The following is a 19,651-nucleotide window of genomic DNA, read 5'->3' on the forward strand; positions in this document are numbered from 1 at the left end:
AAAAATAATAATAATAATAATCAAAATATCAACAGCGACAATTCTATTATGTGACTACTCAAATAAATGTAAAGAAAATAAATATTCGCCCATTCCCCATAAGAAGAAACACAAAAAAAAAATAGAAAGAATACAAAGGACGGCAACGAAAATGGTTCCAGAAGTGGAGGGATTGTCATATGAAGAAAGATTAAAGGAAATGGATCTACCAACACTGAAACAAAGAAGAAAAAAGGGAGACCTAATACAAATTTATAAACTGTTGATTAAAATGGAGGAAGTAGACAATGAGGAGTTACTACTAAGAGAAGGAAGAAAAGTCAGCAACACACGAAGGCACAGTAAAAAGTTGAGGAAAGGAAGATGCTTGAGAGACATAAGAAATATTGCCTCCCACAAAGAAACATAGAGGTTTGGAACAGACTAAGTGACGATGTAGTATCGGCAAAGAGCGTGCACAGCTTTAAGGAAAAACTGGACAAATACAGATATGGAGACGGGACCACACGAGCGTAAGCCCAGGCCCTGTAAAACTACAACTAGGTAAATAAAACTAGGTAAATACACACACACACACACACACACACACACACACACACACACACACACACACACACACAAACATACGCCGGGTTAATATATTGGCCCTTAAAGGCACCAAGCCAAGCTGACAATACGGCGTTCGACCTTCCCTTCGCCGGAGCATCAACATCATAAGCTGCCTGTCCCAATACACTCCTCGGCTTCCCTCCCATTCTTCTCCTCCGCCCCCTCCTTTGCCAATCCCAGCCTCGTATTACCTCACTTTCACCGCTTCCTTTTTTTTTTTTTTTTTTAATAATAGCCATATATATTTAGTCTCCACTCCTCTTTGTATATCCTTTATTTTTTTTTCATATTTTGCTCTATATATTCAACTTTTTTTTTCTCATACTCAGACTATCCCGATTTTCGTCACTACACATTTCTTCTTGTTTTCTTCACATTTATCGATGTTTTTTTTATTTTTCTTCTTCTCCTCAGCACATATGCCTTCTTGATTAGGTTGGCATAGGGTGAGAAAGGCAATATTGACGTATAGGGATCATGAGGGGGAGGGAGAGAGGGAGAGGGGTAAAGAGAAGAGAAGGAAAGGGGAAGACGAGAAGGAGAGGCAGAAGAAAACTTTATGTGGCACACAATTGTAAAAATATAGTGTTTATGAAGCTACTGTGTTGTTCTTGTTGCTCTCCATATTTAGTTTATTTAGTTTTTTTCTTGACTGTCTTGCTTGCGAATCATTTTGCGATTCCTTTTATTACTGTACTCTATGGGTTAAAGGAAGACAGGTTGATTATACCCCAGACAAGACTCGAACCGCAGCCGCGCCACATGCAGTCACCTCCGCTACACGGGGGTTAAGAGTGAGAGACTCACCTTGTCTTTCACTCCACCCTATGTCGGTAGAGAGGTGACTGCGTCGTTAATCGAGCCCCGGAATAGGTTTCATGACATATAGTTCAAAGAAAAACAAGGTTGATTATACCCCAGCCAGGACTCGAACCGCAGCTGCGACGTACCCAGACACCTATGCTACACGGAGGTTAAAAGTAAGAGACTCACATAAGAACATAAGAACATAAGAACGTAAGGAGTCTCCAAGAGGACGGTTGGCCTATACAAGTCAACTCCTGTTATCCTAACCCCACCTTACCTCACTATCCATGAATTTATCCAACCTCTTCTGGAATGTATCTATGGTATTAGCACCCACAACATGACTGTCAAGCTGTTCCATTCATCCACCACTTTTGTGAACCAATTCTTGCCTATGTCTTTGCTGAATCTGAATTTGTTTAACTTGAGACCATTGTTACGTGTCCTACCTGGTTGTTTTACTATCAGAACCCTATTGACATCCCCTTTATTAAAGCCCTTCATCCGTTTATAGACCTCGATAAGGTCTCATCACAACCTTCGCCTTTCTAAAGAGTGTAGATTTAAATGCTTAAGTCTATCCTTATAGGGCAAATTTCTCACAACCTGAATCATTTTTCTCATCCTTCTCTGTACAGATTCTAACATCTTGATATCCGTTCTATAGTAGGGTGACCTGAACTGGACCGCGTAATCAAGGTGAGGTCTAACCAGAGCTAAGTAACGTTTGAGGATGACCTCAGCGCTCCTATTGCTTATGCTCCTTGAGATGAAACCCAGTACCCTATTTGCACGATTCTTAGCTTGAATGGATTGGGCCCTTGGAAGAAGGTCAGTGCTTACTAAGACTCCTAAGTCCTTCTCACACCCAAACCTGCTAAGAGGAGTGCCATTTAAGGAGTAATTATGTGAGGAGTTATTCCTACCTACACTCAGAATACTACACTTCCCGACATTGAATTCCATCTGCCACTTCCCCGCCCAATCAATACTAATTCCTGTGTCCAAGTCATTGATGTAAATGATAAAAAGCAGCGGACGCAGCACCGACCCTTGTGGGACCATTGAATTGCACCCTCTGCTTTCCACCACTTAGCCACGCCCTGATCAAGTTCAAGACTTTCCCATCTACGCCGTAAACCTGTAGTTTTAGTAGTAGCCAGTGATGAGGGACTTTGTCGGACGCTTTACTAAAATCTTGATAATTATAGTATGTTATAGCTTTCATCTCTGTCAACCGCCTCGATTACTTTAGTGTAGAAGGACAACAGATTGATAAGGCAAGACCTGCCTTTCGTGAACTCATACTGCGAGTCATGAATTAAAGTATGCTTCTCTAGATGGCCCCGAATACTCCTGGCTATAATTGACTCCAACATCTTGCCTGCAACTGATGTAAAGCTAATTGAGTGATAATTTGAGGCGGCTGACTTGTTTCCCATTTTGAAAATTGGCGTCACATTAGCTACTTTCCAGTGGCTGGGCACGTACCCAGAATTTACCGATATCCTAAAGACATCGGTAAGTGGGCCACTGAGAACCTCCTTGCATTCTTTCAGGACACGCGGGAAGATTTCGTCTGGGCCTGCCGATTTATTTTCTTTAACCTACCAATCTCATCCTGGACTACCTGCCTGGTGATGGCCACATCTCTCAACTTGTAGTTATCTTCTCCCTCATATACCTGAACTCTCTCTGGAATGGTTGTTAGATTTTCCTGTGTGAAAATTGAGAGGAAATAGTCGTTCAACATTTTACTCATATTTTCCCCATTCTCGACGAGCTCTCCTGTGTTTGTTTTCAACGGTCCAATTCTCTCCCTTGTTTTCGTTCTGTATAATTTAAAGAAGCCCTTGGAATCGCTCTTGGCCTCGTTGGCTACCCTAATCTCGTAATTCATTTTTGCTTGGCGGGTGTTCTTCACCGATCTGGCTAGTTCAACATACCGACCCCTGAGATGGGTTTTCCCGTTCTTTATTTTCCTATGAATTCCTTTCTTCAAGCCAATCTCATGCTTGAGTCTGCGGGTGATCCAATTAGGGTCGTTATTTCCCTTTCTACGTGCTTGGTAAGGGATATGCTGTCTCTGACCCTCTGCTATTACTCTAATTAAATTATTGTAGGTCAGCTCTACATGGCTCCCCTGTCCTCCAAGCCCCCGCCCTAAGATCTGGCCCTCGGCTAGCCCTAAAGTTACCCAGTTAACCTTTTTAAGGTGTCTTCTAAGCCCCTCGTAATCGGCTCTCCTAAAGTCTGGCACCAACACAGTGCTGAGCTCTTGGGTCAACGCCCAGTCTAAGTTAAACCTAATTTCCTTGTGATCACTACCACCTAGTTCACCCCAACGTCTAGCTTATTGATCATATTCTCGTTGTTAGTTAAGACCAAGTCCAAATTGTTGTTAACTCTGGTAGGCTCAGCTACTGCCTGCTTGAGAAAATGATCCTGTATTACTTTCAGAAAACCCTCAGACTCTAGATCTCCCACCACGCCTTCCCAGTCTATATTCCTGTAGTTGAAATCCCCCATGATACAGATATTTTTGTTCCTGCATGCCCTGCCAACCTCTTATAGTAAAATGTCTGTGTCCTGTCTACCTTGGTTAGGTGGCCTCTATAGAACCCCGAGAGTTAGTTTGTCTTTCCATCTGTGGACGTCCACCCAAACTGACTCGGAGTCGCTGTTTGTTTGAACAGAATTGTTAACAGTACATTTAAGTGTGTCTTTAACATAGAAAGCCACTCCCCCTCCCCTTCTTCCCTTTCTGTTCTTGTGAAACATCTGATAACCATCTATTTCCAATTCCGATATGAAGTTTTTGTTTGCAATATCGAACCATGTTTCTGTGATTGCTATGATGTCGAATTTCTCGATACATGGTTTCCCCCTCAGTAGATCTATCTTGTTCCTGAGACTCCGACTGTTTGTATAATAAGCCGTTAGACCATCCTTTGTTGCAGTTTTTTTTATTTATCCTAAGCTTCCTAGTCACCGTCTGCGATGCACATCCACGGACGATAGGCCCTCCCCCCTCGCCTATCCTAAAAAATCCTGCAGAGTGCTAAGTGATCGCTCGAGGGAGTCTGCGAAAACTTCAACCCCCTTGAGTGACAGGTGTACTCCATCCTTGGCATACAAGGTGCCCTTATCGTAAAAGAGGTTCCAGTTATCTATGAATAGCCAACCGTTACGCTGACAGTGGGCCGCCAGCCTACTGTTCACTGCTAGGGCTATAGAAAGACATCCCTCACCTACCCCCCTCCTCGGCAAAACACCACACACGACCAAAAGTCCACCGAAGTCTCTCACTTCCCCAAACGACTCCCTAAAGCGCCTAAATATCACTTCGCTTCCGACTCTACCTATGTCATTACCACCTAAACTGCAGAAGACGATAGGCTGTTTCCCCTCCCCTGCTAAAATTTCCTCCATCCTGTCAGATACGTGTTGTATGCCTGCCCCGGGAAAGCACACTCTAAGCCTATTCTCCTTATCCCTTGAACAAAAGTACCTGTTAATGAGCCTGACTTGACTGTCTCCCACCACCAGGACTTTCCTCTTAGAAACGGGGCCATTAGACGGAAGGGAAGTCGCTACCGGAAGAAAGGGAGGGGCGGCAACAGGGGAGGAGGAGGAGGAGGAAACATGGAAACATGGACTAGCAAGCAGCAGAAAGCCTGTTGGCTCATTACAAGGCTGCCTGCTTTCAGTGATTTAATCAATCCGTTAGCCACTGGAGTGGCCTGCAGGGAAGGATTAAAGCACTTGTGTACCTACACTTGGATACGTTCAGTTCACTCCCGGTGCAGCAAAGTGGCGATCAATGCGTTTCTTGAAGGAGTTGATTGTCTCTGCACTAACCACTTCTGCAGGAAGGCTGTTCCAGTGGCGAACATCTCTTTGAGAAATAACTCCTGCCGACGTCGCTATTGCATCGCTTTGCTTGAAGTGTTTTTCCGTTGTTTCTTGTCCTCGGGTTTGTTTGTGGTGTGGGGAGTTTGGAGTGATCAACATTGCTGAGCTTGTTCAGGTTCTTAAAGACTTGTATCATGTCTCCTCGCAGTCGTCTCTTTTCCAACGTGAAGAGGTTGAGTCGCTCGAGTCGCTCTTCGTCGGGCTTCGTCCTCAGTAATGGTATCATCTTCGTGGCGCAGCGCTGTACTCTCTCAAGTTTTGTCACAAACAGCCTCGTAAGGACCAGCATGTCTGCTGTTGTTTGTTCTTCCTTTGTAATTCAATGTCTTTCCTGTAATTTGGAGACCAGAATTGCACGGCGTATTCCAGGTATTTCCTCGCTATGAACCCGAGCATTGTATTGACTTTCTTACAGGCGGACTTGCAGTGTTTTGTTTGTTTCACGTCACTGCTGATGGTGACCTCGAGGTCTCTTTCCTCTTGCACACCTGTAGTGGTTCTCCACACATGTGGTATGTGTGGTTGCTGTTTCCGGATCCGATATGCATTACTTTACATTTGATAGTGTTGAAGGGCATCTGCCGTTTTTCTGACCACTGAGTGATCTGGATAATTCCGCAGTCTGCTGTCGTGAGGGCCTTCCCGCCCACCTTTGTGTCGTCGGTAAATTTTGAAAGAGTGGATTTTAATCCTAGTTGTAGGTCGTTTATATATATATATATATATATATATATATATATATATATATATATATATATATATATATATATATATATATATATATATATATATATATATATATATATATATATATATATATATATATATATATATATATATATATATATATATATATATATATAATAAAGAGTATGGGTCCCAGCACTGACCCCTGTGGCACTCCACTTGTGACCGGGAGCCACTCGGAGGCCTGTCCGTTGAGTGCAAGTCGTTGTTTTCTTCCAGTGAGCCAGTCTTTGATCCACGCTGTCAGATTGTCGCCTTACCCCGCCAACTTAAGTTTCTTGAGGAGTCTTTCGTGTGGCACTTTGTCAAAGGCTTTTTGAAAGTCTGGATATATAACATCACTGGGGATATGATTATCCCAGTTTTCATTGATATCTTGGAAGAAATCCAGTAAGTTGGTTATGCATGATCGCTTATTCCTGAAACCGTGCTGAGCATCGGAAATAATGTTGTTGTCTTCAAGGAACTTAACCCGGTAGCAGCGGGGATCATGTTTCTTAATGGTCCTTCTAAGCGAGAAAAAATAAAAAATCATCACTCACACAAACCATTTCATAATATATATCAAAGCATTTCTGATCAGCTTATGTATCATCTATTTTGGGGGGTTTGAATAATGGGACAAATTTGGCCCGTCGCTGCTACACGGTAAAGCCACAAATTTGGCCCGTCGATGCAACCGGGTTAACGAGTTTGTTTCTGATGATCTTCTCGAGAATTTTTCCCGCCACTGAGGTCAAGCTGATTGGTATGTAGTTTAGGCCCACGCTTTTGTCTCCCTTTTTGTAGATCGGTGTTACGTTCGCTTGCTTCCAGTCTTTTGGAACTTTACTTGGTTGTAGTGGCTGATTATAGATGGCGGTGAGTGGTTTGAGGATTTGCTGCTTGTGTTCCTTGAGCAGCCTGGGTGACAAGTTGTCGGGTCCGGTGGACTTGTTTGTCACGAGTTTATCTAGGTACTTTTTCACATCCCGTTCGTCGACTGTGCCAATTCCTAGGGGTGTGATTCCCATCGGTGGGGTAGGACTGGGTGTTCTGGACCGAGAACACAGACACGAAGTTTTTGTTTAGGATTTCGACCATTTGTCTGCTGTCCTGGGTTAGTACGTCACTTTCATCTTTTAGGGGACCGATATTGCTTTGTCTTGTTTTTGGTTCTTATATACGTGAAGAACTTTTTCGGGTTGGAATTGGCTTCGCATGCAATTTGCTTTTCATAATCGCGTTTACGCTGTCGAATGAGAGGTCTGCAAGCTCTGAGGCTTTAATGGTACTGTTTGCGTGCCTCATCAGTGCTGTTTTCCTTTAGCAAGTTATATTTTCTCTTCTTTAAATTAATCGCCCGTCTAACTTGGGTAGTAATCCATGGTGGGCTTATGGCATTATTTGTTCTCCTTGTCTTCACGGGAACAGTTGTTCTCTCTACCTCTTGGAGTTTGTTCTTGAAGCCGTTCCACGCGCCGTCCACAGGATTGAAGTTCATGGGTTCCCAAGTTGTCTGGGATAGCAGCTCACCAGCGAAATTAAAATTGGCTCTTTTGTCGTCTGGAATCTTGGACGTGTTTTCGGTGAGTTCATGGTCTGTTCTAATCTTAAGGCGAATTAGGTGATGGTCGCACCGACCTAGTTTTTCGCCGACTTGACATTCACGTTGAAGTCGGAATCACTCACGAGTACTAGGTCTAATAATTTTTTTTCCCTTGTCGGTTGGGTAACGATCTGAGTTAGAAAAGTGTCTTCTAGCATTTCGAGCAATCTGTTACCCTCCCGATCTCCATTCATCGTGGTCCAGTCAATGTTGGAACAGTTAAAGTCCCCAATAATGACCGACTGCTTGTTTTGTGTTATGGTGTGAATTTCCTCATACAGCGCTGCGTCGTCCGCTGCTTGTTGCTTTGGAGGTCTGTTTACGATTACAAATCGTTATTTTCTTGTGCTTGCTAGTTTCCAGTTCAACATAAACGTTATTTTCACGGCCGGGTATTTGTTCTTGACGTAACATATAACACCTCCTCCTTTCTTGTGGAGTCTGTTTTTGTAGAAGCTTTCGTATCCCGGAATTGAGAATTCGGGCATTAGGTGGTCAGAGGTGGCCCACGTTTCGGTGATTGCAATCACGTCCAGTCTTTCCACGTCAATGTAGATAAGTAGCTCATCCCGTTTGGGTATTAAGCTCCGTGCGTTGGTGTATAGGACAGAAATGTCCTTCTTGACTTCAACGCTTCGAGACACTGTAGTCTGGTGTCTGCGTGTGTTTTCTGTTGGAGGCCTTGGTGTATGATGGGCGGTCTCTACTGTTTGGTTGTTTACGGCACTTTGGTGTCTGTCCCGCTCTTGGGGTTTCTTGAGTACAAAAGTACCTCATCGTTCAGCAACCTACCAAGCCGTGCTGAACCAATCTCGCTGAGGTGAAGACCGGCAGGACGGAAAAGGTTAGGGTTATCATAGAAATGATCCCACGCATTTACGAACGAAACTTCCTCGTCCTGACAGAGGTGCTTCAATCTGTTGTTGATGTTTGACGTCTTTCTGTGAAAGCCTGTGAAGGTGTCGATCCTCGGAAGAATCCCGGAGACAATGATGTGGGTGACTTTTCCTTGTAGCGGCGGATCACTCGTCGGTAGTTAGCTAAAATTTCATCCGTGCGAATTGATTGAAAGTTGTTCGTTCCAGCGTACAAGACAAAGAGTGTCCTGTTCCGTTCGGTCTGAAACGAAGTCTGCCGCTTCTTCTATATCTTGTAGTTTTGCACCCGGAATACAGTAACGTCTCCTGGTCTTGGTGCTTCTTCCACAGAACTCAGTCAATTGTTCTCTAACAATGGTGTCACCCACCAGTTTTATAGCAACCTCTTGGTCCGGGGAAGTGTGGTCTGTCTTCACAGGAGATTGCTGGAAGGATGGTCTTGCGTCTACGTCTGTATACAAGGGAGGAGGAGGAGGAGGAGGAGGAGGAGGAAGAAGAGTACGGGGAGGAGGAAGGGGAGGACGAGGACGAGGATGAGGACGAGGAGGTGGAAGAGGAGTTGGAGGTGGAGGAGGAGGGAGAAGAAGGTAAAGAGGAAGAAGAAGAAGAAGAAGAAGAAGAAGAAGAAGAAAAAGAAGAAGAGGAGGAGGAGAAGGAGGAGGAAGAGGAGGAGGAGGAAGAAGGAAAAGGAGAAGAAGAAGAAGAAGAAGAAGAAGAAGAAGAAGAAGAAGAAGAAGAGCGAGAGGGGGAGCAGGCGGGAGATTTGAAGGAGGTAGTGGTGGTGACGGCTGGGATGGTGGTGGAGGAGGAGGAGGGGGATGCGGGGATGTTGGAGCTGTCAGGTGTGAGGGAGGGAGCGGGGGCGTGGGAAGGGTTAGGGGAGGGCGGGGAAGGGGAAGGCCTGTTCGTGAGGGAGCGGGCCTTGGAGCGCGTCATGACAGTTGGAAGGGTGGGCTTAATGAGGGTGGAGGAGGTGGGGAGAGAGGAAGGGAGAATGGAGGAGGAGGAGGAGGAGGAGGAAGAGGAGAAGGAGGAGGAGAAGGAGGAGGAGGAGGAGAAACACAAAGAAACACAAAGAAAGAACAAACAACAGCAGATCTGCTGGTCCTTACGAGGTTGTTTGTGACAAGCTACACTAACTATCTAATCAAAGGTGGAAGACAGCAAAGGCGAAGGCTCCTCCCCACCCCCCCATCCCTCCAGCCAAAACTGGCAGGAAAGGAAAAAGAACCATACAGCATGGAAAAACTGCATGGAAATTATGTAAGAAAGAGGAAAGAACTACCATTACTGCTACCACTAAGCGGGCGAAAAAGCGGACAAGGACACCAGTATTCGAAAGAACTTAACGTTATTACGACAATGAGTAATATCTTAGTTGCTGGTTGGATTCAAAACACTTGTCTAATCTATTCTTGAAGGCCGTAACTGTTGTACTATCAACGACATCACAAGGTAGAGAGTTCCAAACATTAACAACTCGACTGAAGAAGAAGTGTTTAGCTTCGTGCGACGAGAATCTTTTACCACTTATCTTCAAATTGTGATTTCTTCTTGTTCTATTTGATCGATCAATTGTAAAGTAATCTTCCGCATTAATATCACTGAATTCTTTAAACATTTTAAACACTTGTATTAGATCGCCTCGCATTCTTCGTTTTGATAGCTGAATAAATTTACTTCTTTAAGCCTTTGTTCATATGACAAATTTATCAACCTAGAAATCATCTTTGTTACTCTTCGTTGGACCCGTTCCAACTTTTCTATGTCTTTTCTGTAGTAAGGAGACCAAAACTGTACACAGTACTCTAGACGGGGTCGAACCAACGAATTATACAGTTTTAATATTACTTTTTCCGATTTATTATTAAAGACTCGTCCGATGAAGCCTACCAATTTGTTTGCAGTTTTAACTACCTCTAAACAATGCTGACCGGGCTTTAAATCGCTTGATATAGTGATTCCAAGATCCTTTTCTTTACTTATTGCAGAAAGTTGTTGGCCATTCATTACGTACCGAACGCGATTGTTATTTTTTCCGATGTGCAACACTTTACATTTGTCAACGTTAAATTTCATTTGCCATTGATTGGCCCAACGTGCAAGTCGATCTAGATCTGATTGTAAAGCTTCTTCGTCAAGTGTCGCAGTTACTTTACTAGCAATTTATGTGTCATCAGCAAATTTTGATACTTTGCAAGTGAGCTCATCATCGATATCATTAACATAAATTAAGAAGAGCATGGGGCCAAGCACTGATCCTTGAGGTACGCCGCTTTTGACCTCGAGCCAGTTAGATGTAACACCGTTTAGAACTACTCTCTGTTTCCGCTCAGAGAGCCAGTCCGCAAGCCAATTGTGAATGTTACCCAAGATACCGTGCACCAGTAGTTTGCTGAGCAATCGTTGGTGGGGGACCTTATCAAATGCCTTTTGAAAATCCAGATATATGATATCTACTGATCTCCTTTCATCGAACACCTCAAAAATATAGTGAAAAAAATCAAGTAAGTTAGTCAAACACGAACGTTTACTACGGAAGCCATGTTGCGAATTATTTATTATATTATTTTCTTCGAAGAATTTCACCATATTGTCGCGAATGATAGTCTCCATTAACTTACAAACAATAGATGTCAGGCTAATTGGTCGATAGTTTCCTGGATGAGACTTGTCCCCCTTTTTGAAAATTGGTGTGACATTTGCTAGTTTCCAATCCGACGGAACTTTTCCAGCTGTTAAAGATTTATTGAATATGATGGAGTGCGGCTTACAAATTTGATGTTTGATTTCTTTTAAGACCCTAGGGGTAATTTTGTCTGGACCAGGAGCTTTGCTTACTTTAATCTTTTCAATTGTGCTTAAAATGTCACTTTCTACGATGAGCACGCCACTTAACATCTTTTCGGCCCTTCTAACCTCCGGCGGTTGAGGTGATAAACAATCTTCGTCGGTAAACACGGATGCGAAAAAGTTATTTAGAATTGTAGCCATTTCATTTTCATCGTTCGTGTGGTTACCATTTTCATTAGCAAGCGGTCCGATACCACAAGTGAGTGACTTTTTATTATTTACATAGCTAAAAAATTATTTAGGATTAGATTTACTTGTTTCCGCTATATATTCTTCAAGATTTTTCTTGCTTCGTTTTATTAATTTCTTGGTTTCGCGGCGAATTCTGTCCAACTCTAGTTTGTCAGCCTCGCTCTGAGTTGAAATGTATCTACTGTATACGCATTTTTTAAGAGATAGGCTATTTTGAATTTCGTTATTCCACCATTTGGGTTTCTTCTTAGAAGCTGAACGTCTGTTACGATAGGGTACGCATATGCTTATGGCATTGTTCAATATTGTGGTGAAGGCCCCCCAAGATTTATCAATATCTGTTTCCGCCGTGATTTCAGTCCAGTCAGAATTATTTAGAATTGATCGGAGTCTTACGAAATTCGCTCTCTGATAATCAGGCACTTTTCCTTTACTAGGAGTTACTTTACTTTCTTTCATATTGATGCTGAATGTTATTGTTCGGTGATCGCTAGATCACGATGAGTGGGAGAAGGAGAGAGAGGAGGGGGATGACGTCGAAGGAGAAGGGGGAGAGGAGAAGGAAGAGGTGGCGGAGGTGGTGGGGGAGGCGGGGGAGGAGGGGGAAGAGGAGGGGGAGGAGGAGTAGACAGGGGGGGGCGGGGGAGGTAGCGGCTGTGGAGGAGGGGTGAGGGGAGGCGACGGTGGAGGAGACAAAAGGAGAGGGAAAGTAGGGAGAGGCGGATGACGGAGAAGAGGAGAAGGAAAGGGGAGAGGAACGGGAGGGGGAGGGCGAGAGCAGGAGCGAGGAGGGGGAGGCAGGTGAGAGGAGGGAGGGCGGGTGTGTGGCGGGCGAGCAGGACAGAACAGAGGTGTCTTGAGCGGGAGGCAGGGGGAGTGAGGAACATCCGCGAGTGGTCAGGATTCCTTCCATCAAAATTTAAATGCCCCGTGTCAACGCATGAATCGCATCTTCCAGTTGTCTGATTTTCCTTTCATCCTGATTTTCCTTGATACAAAAACGACAGGAATCGATTGCCCCTTTGTTAATTCTAAAATATTGTGGTGCTTGTCGGCGCCTGCATTCACCCTGTCTCTCATCCAACTTCACCTTAGTAGAGAGGAGGCTGTCTTTAATCGAGCCCCGGCATAGGTTTCATGACATATTGGCCAAAGAAAGACAGGTTGATTCTTGTTGCTGGCCCTGACTTTTCCACTTCGTCCAACTTATATGCGAATTGATATCATATTTATCGTCTTTCTTCCGTTCTTCATTTCTTCTGTTTTCCCTTCCTTCTTAATTAATCCTTTTTACCTTCTTCCGATCCTTCCTCTTCTTTCCCTGATCTAGTTTTAACATAAGAACATAAGAACATAAGGAGTCTGCAAGAGGCCGGGTGGCCTATACAAGGCAGCTCCTGTACACTCAACCCCACCTTACCTCATCATCCATGGCTTTATCTATCCTCTTCTTGAATGTATCTATGGTGTTGGCACCCACAACATAGCTCCCAAGCCTGCTCCAATCGTCCTTGCCTATGTCTTTGTTAAATCTGAATTTGTCTAACTTAAAACCATTGCCACGCGTCCTACCTGGCTCTTTTACTATCAAAATCTTATTGACATCCCCTTTATGAAAGCCCTTCATCCATTTATAGACTTCGATCAAGTCTCCTCGCAACCTTCACCTTTCTAGAGAGTGTAGATTTAGATGCTTCAACCTGTCTTCATAAGGCAAGTTTCTCAACCCCTGAATCATCTTTGTCATCCTCCTCTGTACAGATTCTAGCATCTTGATATCCATTCTATAGTAGGGGGACCAGAAATGAACTGCATAATCGAGATGAGGTCTAACTAGTGCTAAGTAAAGTTTGAGGATGACTTCAGCGCTCCTATTATTTACGCTCCTTGAGATGAAACCCAGTACTCTGTTTGCCCGATTTTTAGCCTGAATGCTTTGAGCCCTAGGACGGAGGTCAGCGCTCACTAGGACTCCTACGTCTCTCTGACGCCCAGACCTGCTTAGAGGAGTGTCATTTAAGGAGTAATTGTGTGAGGGGTTATTCCTACCTACACTGTACCCTGCCCACATACTGTCCACATATACCCGCCCCCTTCCGTCCGTATGTTGCTTCTTATGCATCTCACTCCACTAGCTCTTTCACTCTGGACAGAGTGGAGGCTAAGGCTCTGGCTCCCCTCTTCATCTCACTCCTCCTCATCCTGATAGTCTTCTTCTCTAAAATTCGCCCGCATCTCTATTCTCTATTCATCTTCTATCTCATTTTCTCTGCTGAACTGTCTTCTGCACTTAACCCCCCCCTCTCTCCCCACGCTGCACGCTACTGCACTCGACTTCTCTCATCCCTATACTGTCCAAACAAACCCTTAAGAGTTAACCACTCATCTTCCTTTTCATCCCTCACGCTGGTAAACTCTGGAACCTCTTCCTTCATCTATATTTCCTCCTGCCTACGACTTAAACTCTTTCAAGAGGAGGGTATCAGGACACGTCTCCTCCCGAAACTGACCTATCTTTCAGCCACCTCTTTGGATTCTTTTTAGGAGCAGTGAGTAGCGGGGTTTTTTTTTATTAATGTTTGTTTTTTGTGTGCCCTTGAACTGTCTCCTTTGCTGTAAAAAAAAAAAAAAAAAAAAAAAACTCAAAATGCTACACTTCCCGACATTGAATTCCATCTGCCAATTCCCCGCCCAATCATATAGTCTGTCAAGCTCATCCTGGAGAACGGTAGCGTCCCTGTCTGATTGGATTACTCTACTGATCTTAGTATCATCTGCAAACTTACTGACATCACTACTAATTCCTGTGTCCAAGTCATTGATGTAAATAATAAAAAGCAGAAGACCCAGCACCGACCCTTGAGGGACTCCACTCGTAACACTGCCCCATTCAGATTTTTTACCATTGATTTGCACTCTCTGCTTCCTACCACTAAGCCACGCCCTGATCCAGTTCAAAACTTTCCCATCTACGCCGTGAGCCTGTAATTTTAGTAATAGCCGGTGATGAGGGACTTTGTCGAACGCTTTACTGAAATCTAGATACAATATGTCATAGTTTTCATTTCGGTCAACCGCCTTGATTACTTTAGTGTAGAAGGACAACAGGTTAGTAAAGCAAGACCTACCCTTTGTGAAACCATGCTGCGAATTATGAAATAAATTATGCTTTTCTAGATGGTCCCGAATGCTCCCAGTTATAATTGACTCCAACAATTTTCCTTCAACTGATGTTGAGCTAATTGGGCGATAATTCAGCCACTCCTTTCACTTTTCACTCTTTCTCTTAACAAAACTATCCCTCAAGGTTTCTTCCGCTGGTTCTAGGTTTGACTGCTGCTATCATCTCTCTCTCTCTCTCTCTCTCTCTCTCTCTCTCTCTCTCTCTCTCTCTTTTTATAATCAAGGGTATAGTACGAAGAGGAAGTGGGTTAGTGGTGAGGTACAGGTGGGGAATAGGAAAGACAGTAGGAGTGTACAGTTGTATGGTGTAGGTTCGTTAGTTGTTCTGGTGTAGTTATTGTTTATCGGGCACCTTATTTGTATACCCCCGGCGTGCTGGGGGTGTGTGTGTTTGGATTGTTTGTGTGTAGAGAGCTAAGCTAAGCTCTCTCTCTCTCTCTCTCTCTCTCTCTCTCTCTCTCTCTCTCTCTCTCTCTCTCTCTCTCTCTCTCTCTCTCTCTAAATTACATCTTTCTGCTTTCATGTTATCTTCCTTTCCATAATTCCCTACCTCCACTTCCTTGTTCCTCCTCCTCCTCCTCCTCCTCTTTCTCTTCCTCTTCCTCCTCCTCCTTTACTTTATCTCTACTTGTGCTCATTCCTCTTCTGCCCCCCCCCCCCCCCCCGTTATTATAAAGTTCTGCCTACGGCGCCGGTAGTCTTTTTTGGTAGAGCCGTTGTGGTCAGCCCCAGCCTGTTATGCCGCAGCCAAATGTTTATAGTGGCGTCATCTTGCTTGGTCCAAGCTGTTACCCGGAGTTCATCTTAGATCCTCATTTTAGAGACAGAATGTAGAGACCGGATTGATAAGTGGTCTTAAGGACAGCATGTATGTAGTTATGCAAGGATTACCCAGCATACTTATTCTTTCCTCAATTCCGCTGGTAAATTTGGAACTGAGTACCTACAAAAGTGTCTTAATCCATTCCACAAGTCAATCGTGTGGCTGACGAAATTATTAAAGGTAGCCTCGTAGGGAGTCAACAGGCTTTCTGCTTCATTCTCATTTATGTTTTCATGTTTGCTCCTCCTCCTTTTCCTCCTCCTCCTCCTCCTCTCCTCATTCTTCTCCTCTCCTCATTCTTCTCCTCTCATTCTTCTCCTCCATCTCCTCCTCCTCCTCCTCCTCCTTGATTCCACCTCATCTCACAAAGGAAACTTTGTCTTCCATCATTCACTCAACCAGATAAAGGACAGATGCATTAATTACTGTGAGAGACATGAATCCTGTGTCTTTCCTTCCTTCCTTCCTCATTTCGTGTAGGATTCTTTAAGGATTAGAATTGCGAGTAATGATGTTTGTCTTCTGTGCCAGATTAATTGACTTTGTTGCTGCATACAGTCTTGTCCGTCTGCTTGTCTTTTCTGATGTTGTCATCCCTGCAGCTCGATAACCATTCGTCCTAGATTAATTAACTTTGGTATGCACATGTATATACGCACTAATTTGGATCGCTGTTTAAAATCAATGTAATTATTCACTCAAATGTCAAGTTCACAGCAAAAATGATGACGACTTAACATTCTATAAAAGTTATGAACCAATATTATTACACTACTACATGTTAAGTTTTGAAAGTTGTATCCGGCATTCGTTCCCATACCATTATCCAATGTCATAAATATGTTTGGGTTGCTCAAACCTGTTCATGTAACAAAATGATGATAGCAAAGCGAGTGTATAAATACCATGTTCATCACTTTGTTTGCTTAGTTAAACATTTTCAATTAATTCAGTTATAAGAAGGATACAAAATTCGATCACAAAATATTATTCCATAGCAGCACACGGTATGAGTATTAATCAATAGAAAAAAATCTAGCCCCCGAAAATTTCCGAGAACATGACCATAGACTCCGTATCCTTGACGGGTGTCAGAAGGGCTTTGCCGCAACAGCTCGCTGAATAGGCGGGCAACACTCGCGCATAGTCGGTTAGTAATGAACACTCAGTGCTTCAAGTAAGTAGTATCCCGCGCTACACGCCCTTGCTGTCGCTGATATTGTTTTATTGTTATTGTATTCAGCGGTTCTTATCCTGAGGGTCGTGATCTCCTTGGAACGAGGTGAGTTGTTTTGAGGAATATTTTTTTTTCGTAAGGTGTAAGGTTTTCTGCATGTTATACCGTATACCTACAACTTCTGTAATAGATTATAAGTGGAAAGAGTTTACAATCAGCGGAGGAGGTAGGAAGACACCTACCGAACGGGCGTGAGCTACTCCGGGTGAGGCTATATGGGAAGCGAGGAGGGTGCTGAAGCCCTTCAAAGACCCTTCCCATATCCTCACTAACCGTTTCCCTTTTGTCTCATCAACACCAGAGAGCAGTTCAGCATGCTCTCTAAAGACAGTTCCTCTCTCTTTCTACACCACACTACATTCACACAACACACACACCTTTTCCCAAAATTCAAAATTCAAAATGGCGAAAAACAACACTGCCTCGGAGTCCCCGCTTGGGGGGGTGGGCCATAAATTCCCCCAGGGAGGACTCCCCTTCTGGCTGCCGACTTGAGAGGTGTCCTGATAACTCCTCGAACCTCCTCCTTATCAATTTCTGCAACATTCAAGGTCTTCGTTCTAATTTTTATTCTGTTTAACACCATCTCTCCTCCTCTAAACCTCATCTTCGCTTCCTCACCGAAACACAGGTTCTGAGGCTACTGACAGCAACCTCTACTCTGTTCCCTCCTACTATCTCTATCCTAAATTTCAATCCAAAGCTGAATGTTGCGCCTACGTGTGCAACGACATCACTTGCTCTCGTGCCCACGACCTTGACTCTTCTGAATTTTAAACCATCTGGCTAAGACTTCATTGTTATTCTATTACTAAATACATATGTGCTGTTTATCTCTCACCTAACTCTATTAACTATGTAAAATTCTTTGACTATTTGAATTCTAAAGTGGAGCACATCTTGAGTCACTCTCCCTTCGCTGAAATCTCCATCTTGGGAGATTTCAATGTTCACCACCAGCTTTGGCTTTCATCCTCTTTCACTGACCAGCCCGGTGAACAAGCCTACAACTTTGCTCTCCTCAACGACCTAGAGCAGTTGGTTCAAAACCCTACACGTATTCCCGACCGTCTTGGAAACAGGCCCAACATTCTAGACCTCTTCCTTTTTCTTACTCTGTCAAACTGTTCTCTCCGTTGGGCTCCTCCGATCATAACCTTATTTATGTGTCCTGTCCCATCGCTCCTGTACATCCTCTGGACCCACCGAAGAGGCGATTGCTTCAGCTCGGTGGGACGACCTGAGGAAGTACTTTTCCGATTTCCCGTGGAATGATTACTGCTTCCAGGAGACAGACCCCTCTGTGTGTGCCCAGCGCATCTCAGAGGTGATTGTCTCTGGAATGGAGGCATACATTCCACGTTCTTTCTCTACTCCTCATGCTAAAAGCCTTGGTTTAATCATGCTTGTTCTCGTGCTATTAAAGGTAGAGAGGGAGCTCACAAAAGGTTCCAGAGCCTTCGAACTCCCGCTAACTTAGACCTTTACATTTTAACCCGGAATCGTGCCAAATCTATTCTCCGACATACCAAAACTTCTTTCTTTAATAAAAAATGTCAACACCTTGCTTCTTCTAATTCTTCCCGCGACTTCTGGCATCTAGCCAAAAATATCTCCTCCAATTTCACTTCTTCCTCTTTCCCTCCTCTCCTTAACCCTGACGGTTGCACTGCCGTCTCATCTGTCTCTAAGGCTGAACTCTTCGCTCAAACTTTCTGTAAGAACCCCACCTTGGACGATTCTGGGCATATTTCTCCTACTCATCCCCCCTCTGACTCCTTTACGCCTGTTATTAAGATTCTTCCAAATTATGATTTCTATGCCCTCTTTGGCCTCAACTCTCAGAAGGCTTATGGACCTGATGGAGTGCCTCCTATTGTCCTTAAAAACCGTGCTTACGTGCTGTCACCCTGCCTGGTTAAACTGTTTCGTCTCTGCCTATCAACATCTACCTTTCCTTCCTGCTGGAAGTATGCCTTTGTACAGCCTGTGCCTAAGAAGGGTGACCGTTCCAAACTCTCAAACTACCACCCTATAGCTTTACTTTCCTGTCTATCTAAAGCTTTCGAATCAATCCTTAACCGGAAGATTCAAAAGCACCTTTCCACGTCTAACCTTCGACAGTATGGGTTCCGCAAGGGGCGTTCTACTGGCAATCTTCTTTCTCTCTTAACTGACTCTTGGTCATCCTCTCTTGGACGTTTCGGTGAAACTTTCACTGTTGCACTAGACATATCGAAAGCCTTCGATAGAGTCTGGCACAAGTCTTTGCTTTCTAAAGTGCCCTCATTCGGATTCTATCCCTCTCTCTGTTCCTTTATCTCCAGTTTCCTTTCTGGTCGTTCTATCTCTGCGGTGGTAGACGGTCACTGTTCTTCCCCTAAACCTATCAACAGTGGTGTTCCACAGGGCTCTGTCCTATCACCCATTCTCTTCCTGTTATTCATCAATGATCTTCTTTCCATAACAAACACAAACTGTCCACTCATACGCCGACGACTCCACCCTGCATTATTCAACTTCTTTCAATAGAAGATCCTCTCAACAGGAAGTACACGACTCCAGACTGGAGGCTGCAGAACGCTTAACCTCAGACCTTGCTATCATTTCCGATTGGGGCAGAAGGAACCTTGTGTCCTTCAATGCCTCAAAAACTCAATTTCTCCACCTATCAACTCGACACAATCTTCCAAACACCTATCTCCTATTCTTCGAGAACACTCAGCTATCACCATCTTCAACACTAAACATCCTCGGTCTATTCTTTACTCAAAATCTCAACTGGAAACTTCACATCTCCTCTCTCGCTAAATCATCTT

Source organism: Eriocheir sinensis, chromosome 4, assembly GCF_024679095.1.
Source record: "Eriocheir sinensis breed Jianghai 21 chromosome 4, ASM2467909v1, whole genome shotgun sequence".
Classification (NCBI taxonomy): domain Eukaryota; kingdom Metazoa; phylum Arthropoda; class Malacostraca; order Decapoda; family Varunidae; genus Eriocheir; species Eriocheir sinensis.